Raw genomic sequence first — 8,303 nt, forward strand, 5'->3', positions numbered from 1 at the left:
AAAATTAGTTTCAATTTCAATTTTTTGAAAATTGTTTTCATACTGTTTTGAAAAGAGAAAAAAAAAATTCTTCCTACCAAACAGGTCCTTAATGTTTTGAAAATAGCTGAGTGTTTTGTTCTGTTTTTTAAAAGTAGATTTTGATCAAAACTATTTGATAATATACCTTTTATTTTATCTCAATAGAAGACTATTTAATTTTATTCGTGCAATAAGTCCTGCCAAACTTTCATGGCCTATTTGGTTTTGCAATTGGTTTAATTTTTACATATACCAGTGAGTAATTGGTCTATAAATTAGTTTTTTTTTAAAAATAAAAAAATTAAGTTGCCTTTTTGTAGTATACAAACATTTCGATTTTAAAGATTGGAAGACTTGGTGTCTGTTTAGGAGCAACTTATCTAGCTTTTTGCCGAAAGTGTACTAAAGTATACTTGTATCTTAAGAAAATTTGAAAAAGTGAGAAAATGAAGGAAAATATGAGGTTTAAAAAAAATTGTACATAAAAATTAAAAGCTAAAAGTTAAAGCTGATACCAAACACACTCTTGGTTTGACTTAATCCTTTTTAATTGTTACATGAGATAGGTTATACTTATGGGAGGATAAAAAAAGTGGGAAACTTATTTGTTTAGTTGAGAAGAAATGTAAGGGGATAGAGAATAAAGTTGGTATAAATTTAAAATTATGTCTCCATTAAATAAAACCAAACAAATTAACACATTTTTTTAGCAAAAGAATTGTGTATGTGCAAGGACGAAGAAGAAAAAAAAAAGTAATTGAACCACAAAGCAACAAGATGAAAAAAAAAGCAAAAAAAGAAGAAGCAACTAGACGTAGATAAAATAAATAAATAGCAACCCAATGTTGGACGAACTAGGCATTTTTGTTAATTAGCCCAGTTCATCCTCTCCCCTTTCCATAGTTTTCTCCCCATTTTAGGGAGTAAACTTTTTGATGGGCATGGAGAGAAAACACATAGACCCCACCACAATTTTTTTTTTCTCCCCCTCCCAATCAAACACCAATTAAAAATCATTCATCTCTTATTTTCTCTCATTTATTTTCCATCCACCCTATTTTACCTCTAAACAAACACATCTTTAGTATGTTCCATTTTGTAGTTGTTCTATTCCATCCTATGTTGGAATGTCCTAAAATATATTTTGCTTTGAAAAGTTAATTAATACAAGTTTTGTTATTAAAAAACCCTTTCCTATTCTCTTTTTTTGTTGATTTAAGTTGTTGTCTCTTTGTGAGTTCCAGTTAGCTCAACTAGTAAAATCTCTGATAGTTGAATAAGAGATTTGTAGTTCAATTCCCGCCTACACTAGAAACCAATTGGTGTCTTGGTCTAATGATAAAGAGCTATTATCAGAGCGGACGTCATAGATTGAAAGTCTAAAAAAAAATATTTGCTATCTCTCTATGAATTTAATGATAATAAATCATGATAGAAATAATGTTTAATATATTAATAATAATAATAATAATAATAATAATAATAATAATCTCTAAGCCTTTCAACAGAATCAATGGTAAGGTTCTATGGGGTCTATGGTGAAGGTTGAGAATTGAGATGGCTCCCTAGAATGCAGCAAGAGATTTAAGAGGCAATTGAACTCGCTGCAATGAATCATATGAAGATCATCCTATTGGAATAAATGCATATTGTGATACAAATTATAGATATTATGAGAGTCACTCTACAAGTATAAATGTTTGTGAAGTGTGAAGAAAAAATGTCAGAATTCAAATATTCATAAAAAAACTTCACCCATATATACATTAATATTATATTAGAGTAAAATATCTGTCTTTTGTTTTTTTTTTTTTTTTTGTTTTTAAATTACATCGTAAGGGTGAAAACTAGTACCTACTGTCATTATGTAAGCAAGGTATGGGAGACAATAACTTCAGCGGCGTTGATCCTTTTCTCATTAAAAAAAAAAAAAAAAAAAAAAAAAAAGATACTATTTTTTAAGCCTATGTCAAAAACTCATAAAAATCTTAAAAACATAAATTACTAATGGTCAGATTCCAAAAGCCTCTTCTTTGTTATAAGGCTCTCAAAACAATATGAACCCTTAGGAGGCTTGATAGTAGTTGATACCGATGTCTATGTTATATGCATATATGGCATGTACGCTCAATATATTTTGAATGAAATGGCAGAATATGATCTCATTTTTACTAAATTCAACTTTATTACTGAACAGAGGGGCTTCGAATGAAGGTTTTAAATACCGGAATTGAAGAAGACGAAATGAGTTGATAGTGGGGAAATCAAGGAGGAGATGAACTGAGTTAGAAAAGAAATCTGTGAAAAAAAATAAAAGACAGAAGTTGAGCCAAGAGTTTCATACGGAAGATCATAAAAATTTTAAAAGATGAGAAATGAGAAGCAAAAAGAAGATAAAGGTGGTTGGGAGAAGAGAAAGGTAAAAGAAGATAAGAGCAAGGGTGAAAGAAACGTGTGGTTGAAAAAAAAAAAAGTAAAAAAATAATGATAATAAAAGTAAAAGGCGGGATACCTGTCCATCATGCAAGGAATTAATCAAAATAAAAATTACAAATTGTGTTACAACAAAACAAATTTTTACAAAATTTTCACAATAGTTGAAGTATCAAATCTTTTATATGTTAAAATAAAATTAAATAAATTAATAAAATATTAGACTATGATTGATCTCAACTAAAAAAAAATATTGTCACATTTCACATTTTATTGTGAAAATATAGTGCTATTTACGCAATATTTTCATAACAATTTCATAATAAAGTTTATGCAATAAGTGGTTATTGGTTCTCATATGGACCTATTAGTAATATTAATATATTTTCTTTATCTACCATTAACGAAAAAAGATAAGAAGATCCAATAAGAAATTAAAAGATGAAAAAAGAAGACGAAGATTTGTAATTGAAGAAATAAGGAAGAAAAAGAGAACATAAATTCACAAGTGCATTAGAGGAAGCTTAAGTCTTAAATTTTCTACTTCAACTCTTTACCCTTTATTTATTCTACGATACGAGGGTAGGGGTGTGCAACCAACTCGTCAATCCACCAAAACCGATCCAATTGATCAACCCAACCTATAGGGTTATTGGGTGGATTTTTAGAGGTTGGTGGGTCAGCAAATTCACCTAACACGAATCATCTATATTGAATATATATTTAAAAATATATCATATATTCTTTTGTTTATCAATCGAGTTAGGATAGAGCTATATGATATCCTATTAATATTGAAGCACTAATAAAATAGTTTGTGTTGGTTTGAGGGGTATGGTCAGGTTTATTAGGTTATAAATTTGCTCTTATTTGTATTGGTGTTGTTTGAATGCTCAATAAAAGAAAATTTATTTAAATTCCAACCCGATCTAGGTGGGCTAGGATGGGTTAGATCTTTTTTCGACCCGACTTTGGTGGGTGGAATTGAAAATACTCCTCAACCAGACCTATTCACACCCTTATACGAGGCAAAGGTAGTGAGGCATGAGATATTAGGGACTGAAGAAAGATATTAATTTTGATTGAATTTTTTATGCTATGGGTACAAAAAAAAAAAGAAGTTAAAACAATAACAAATACTAGTAAGTTGTCAAAGTGGATACTTTAAAGACCAATAAAATTCACTTTATACTTTAGAGACTAAAGCACTGGTAGATAAATATTAGGGACTAACAATGTAACATCAGCGTAGATTAGAGTTTAGGTTTGAATCCCTTATAAATGGACAATTGAAGCTTGATTAAAATTTCTTCAAGAATATTTAATATAAATTAGTATTTATTGAGTCCCTTATAAAAATTGAGGTAAATTCATTAAAAAAATAAGTAGGAAGAAGCGTTTTAGTACAATGACATAAAATTGAAAATGATAATGTGAATATTCACTATCATAATATTGTCAAAATGGAAATGTAAAACTCAAAAAAACAAAAAAAAACAAAAAAAGACAAGAGAAGCGTCAAAATTAACACAGGCATTATATTTTAGGGTGAGTTTGGTTAGGCTTTTTGAAAAAGTGCATAATGAAAAAGTTGAGTTTTCAAAAAGTGCATAATGAAAAAGTGTTTTTTCAAAAAGCTGAGTGTTTGGTAAAATCTGTTAAAAAGTGTTTTTTGAAAAAGCTGAGTGTTTGGCTAGCACTTATAAAAGTTGCAGTTTGAAGAGTAAATTACCAAAAAGGACAATGTAGATATAAGGGAGTTTATTTCATACTTAAATCAACTACTTCATATACTTAAATCAATTTTTCTCTTTCTAAATTTTTTTTCTCATCAATATTAGCTAATAATAATTTACCACTTAAGATTTATTGTGAAAATATTGTGAAATTATTATGATAATTGATACTGATTTTAATTTGAACGTACTATTACAATTATTTTTTTCTCTTTCTACAAAAATTATTTTTTCTCACCAATATTAGCTAATAATAACTTACCACTTAAAATTTATTGTGAAAATATTGTGATAAAAATTGATATTGATTTTAATTTAAACGTACTATTAAAATTATTTTTTCTCTTTCTAAATTTTTTTTTCACCAATATTAGCTAATAATAACCTATCACTTCAAAATTATTGTGAAAATATTGTGATTGCATTTTTTTTTTCCTTTTTCTTTCCCTCTTTTTTTCTCCTCCATACACGTACCCTTAAGATTTTTTTCTCTCTCTTTTTTTTTTCTCCTTCTTTCCCTCTTTTTTTCCCGTCCACACACGTAGCCTTCCCTTTTCTACTTGTCCTTCTTTCCCTTTTTCCTCCATCGCAGAACTCTTTCCTTTTTTTTTTTTTTTTCTTCTCTTCCTTTCTCTCTTTTCATTCCGCAGAGCTTTTTTTTTTTTTTTTTTTTTTCTCTTACCACTTCCTCTGCAATGAGAGTCACTTTGCATGAGACTCTGAAGGTGAGAGTCACTGTGCTTGGTGTTTTGTTGATCAAATCTCTACCTTCAAAATTTATTTCTCAGATCAGAAAGTCTCATAAATTTCTCAGATCAAAATTTAGTTCTCAGATCAGAAAGTCTCAGAGAGATGAGATGAGAGGAATGAGGGGCAGCTGCACAATGGGTAATTCGGTAATTTTAGGATGAGCCAACGGATAGCTGGAAAACGCCCGTGGACTTTTTTGTTTATGGAGCTCCAGACCTCCATAAGCATTTTGGGCGTTTTTGCTTTGACTCAAAACGCAACTTTTACCCAAAAGTTGCGTTTTTGTTTCACCAAACGCTCAAAGAAGTCCAGCTTTTAAATAAAGCTGCGTTTCAGCCCCTAAAAGCCCAACCAAACGGGCACTTAATGGAGAAGCATCTTAGTCCAATGCCATAATATTATCAAAATTAACAAACACAATATTGTCATAATTTTTTTCTTTTACAAGCTCAAGAGTTTATGCCTAACATTTCAAAGAAAATATTGGATTCAATCCCATTTCACTTGAAGTACTTTTTTTTTTTTTTTTTTTGCCATATTTGAGGATGTACAATTATCTTTTTCCGGACATGTTAAGATATTATGGCCAACATGCTTGCAAAGGCCACAAGACTTCTTTTTCTTTCCTAATTCTCTTCCACCTTTCATTCATTTTTTATTCGGGCAACCTTTTGTCTTTGAGAGCGAAGAACAATTAATGAAGCAATCTCCATCAATCATATCATTAACATTAGCATCAACCATATTTTTCTTATCCACTAAATTTTCATTATCCACCACTAGCAATTCTTATTCGCTCAATGATGCTTCACGACACCAACGTGGTGGTCAATACAAAGATGAAATTTGGTAACAATCTTTATGAAGGAATACACCAACAAAAATATTATAAGCATTCACCTTATAAGTAGTATAAAAAACAACCACATCTCCATATTTTTGGTACCAATCAAAACAATGAGTAGGTGACCAAAAAATATGCTCCAATCTATTTTCTTCATTGGTTGTAAATGCATATTGGAATCTAGAGTTCTCGTCTTTAGCCACTTTGCAAAATTGTAGGAGATCCATGGCATCATTCTTTGCATTCTTCCTCCTCATTTTCACATAAAGATTATGAATATCCCTTTGAAAAAATGGAAGTTTTTCGTGTTTCAAGTGCCTCTCAAATTCCATAACATGCATTACCTCTCTAATTGAAAGTCCAGCTACTTTTAACAAGAAAATGCGTTTTTCATCATCTATAGTGATAACTTGATTGACTGAAAGAAATCGCACTTCCAAAGGGGAGAACAAATCATGATTGTGGTCTACAACAAACTTAGTGACATGCCATTTTTGAAGAAAAATATCAAATGACTAAGGAAAAATGATACTTAGATGAGCTTTACATCCACATTTTAAAGACTTCCTATTTCGTTGCTCCTTAGATGGATCCACTATTTTTAGTGGTTGTTTACTTTCTTGTCGATGAAAAAAGAAATCACATCTTACTTTTTCCCCTTTTTTTTTCTCAGTACAACATTTTCATCATCCACCACTAGCAATTCTTTTTCACTCAATGATGCTTCACAACACCAACATGGTAGTAAATACAAAGATGGAATTTGGTAACAATCTTTATGAAGCAATACACCAACAAAAATATTATAAGCATTCACCTTATAAGTAGTATAAAAAACAACCACATCTCCATATTTTTGGTACCAATCAAAACAATGAGTAGGTGACCAAAAAATATGCTCCAATCTATTTTCTTCATTGGTTGTAAATGCATATTGGAATCTAGAGTATTTCTCTTCTTTAGCCACTTTGCAAAATTGTAGGAGATCCATGACATTATTCTTTGCATTCTTCCTCCTCATTTTCACATAAAGATTATGAATATCCCTTTGAAAAAATGAAAGTTTTTCGTGTTTCAAATGCCTCTCAAATTCCATAACATGCATTACCTCTCTAATTGAAAGTCTAGTTTCTTTCAACAAGAAAATGCATTTTTCATCATCTATAGTGATAACTCGATTGGCTGAAAGAAATCGCACTTCCAAAGAGGAGAACAAATCATAATTGTGATCTACAACAAACTTAGTGACATGCCATTCTTGAAGAAAAATATCAAATGACTTTCGCAAAATAATACTTAGATGAACTTTACATCCACATTTTAAAGACTTTCTATTTCGTTACTCCTTAGATGGATCCACTATTTTTAGTGGTTGTTTACCTTCTTGTCGATAAAAAAAAGAAATCACATCTTGCTATTTCTCTTTTTTTTTTTCTCAGTACAACCTTTTCGAATTGTAAAACCATATCGATTTGCATAATTTTTATAGAAAATGAAAGTTTCTTTTTCATTAGGAGAACATTGACCAACAAAAGGCTCAACCTCATTTTTTATTGAATTTATATCTTCATGTTCTTCAATACTCTCATTTCATCTATTGGACATTAATTCCAATCAATTATTTCATCTCCATAAGTATTATTATTTTTTCCACCATTTGGAAGCTCATTTAATTCAACACAGTTCTTTGAAACATTTCCATGAATCTCACTTGCAATCAAATCAACTTGTGCTATATTAAAACAAAAATTAAAAAGACATTCATCATCATATTATATGATATATGAATTATATATTACAAATAAAATGAAAATAATAATAAAAACAATTCATTGGAACAAATTGATGAGTCTTACTTGCATCTACATCCATTGGTGCTATATTAAAACAAGAGTTTAAAATATAAACTTCATATTCTATGATAAATGAAATTTAAATTTACAAATAAAATAAAATTATATTACCTTCTTCAAGGGGTTCATTTAAGTCAAACCAATTTTTTGGAGTAAAGTAGTGAGTATCACTTGCAACTACATTCTCATCTATTGTTGCTATAATACATGGATTAGAAATAAAAATTAACTTCATAGTAATTTTGGTGCTATATTAAAACAAGAGTTTAAAAATATTCTATGATAAATGAAATGTAAATCACAAATAAATAAAATTATAATACCTTCTTGAAGTGGTTCATTTAAGTCAAAGCAATCTTTTAGAGCAAAGTATCGAGTCTCACTTGCAACTACATTCCCATCCATTAGTGTTACAATATACATGTATCAAAAATAAAAATTAACATCATTTTAATTTTAACCTATTTTTAAAAAATAACTATGAATCACATAAAATACAATAGTGGAACCTTGTTTAAGTATTCCTCAATCATTCATTGACATTTATTCATCCCTTCTTCTCTTTAATATTGGTAAAGGGGAAGAAATTGAGTTTGCTATTGGTAAAGTGAGAGAAAGTGAATAGTAAAATAAGATTTGGTGGAAAATAAAAAGTGAGATGGAGGA

Source organism: Castanea sativa, chromosome 1 (assembly GCF_040712315.1).
Source record: "Castanea sativa cultivar Marrone di Chiusa Pesio chromosome 1, ASM4071231v1".
Taxonomy (NCBI): domain Eukaryota; kingdom Viridiplantae; phylum Streptophyta; class Magnoliopsida; order Fagales; family Fagaceae; genus Castanea; species Castanea sativa.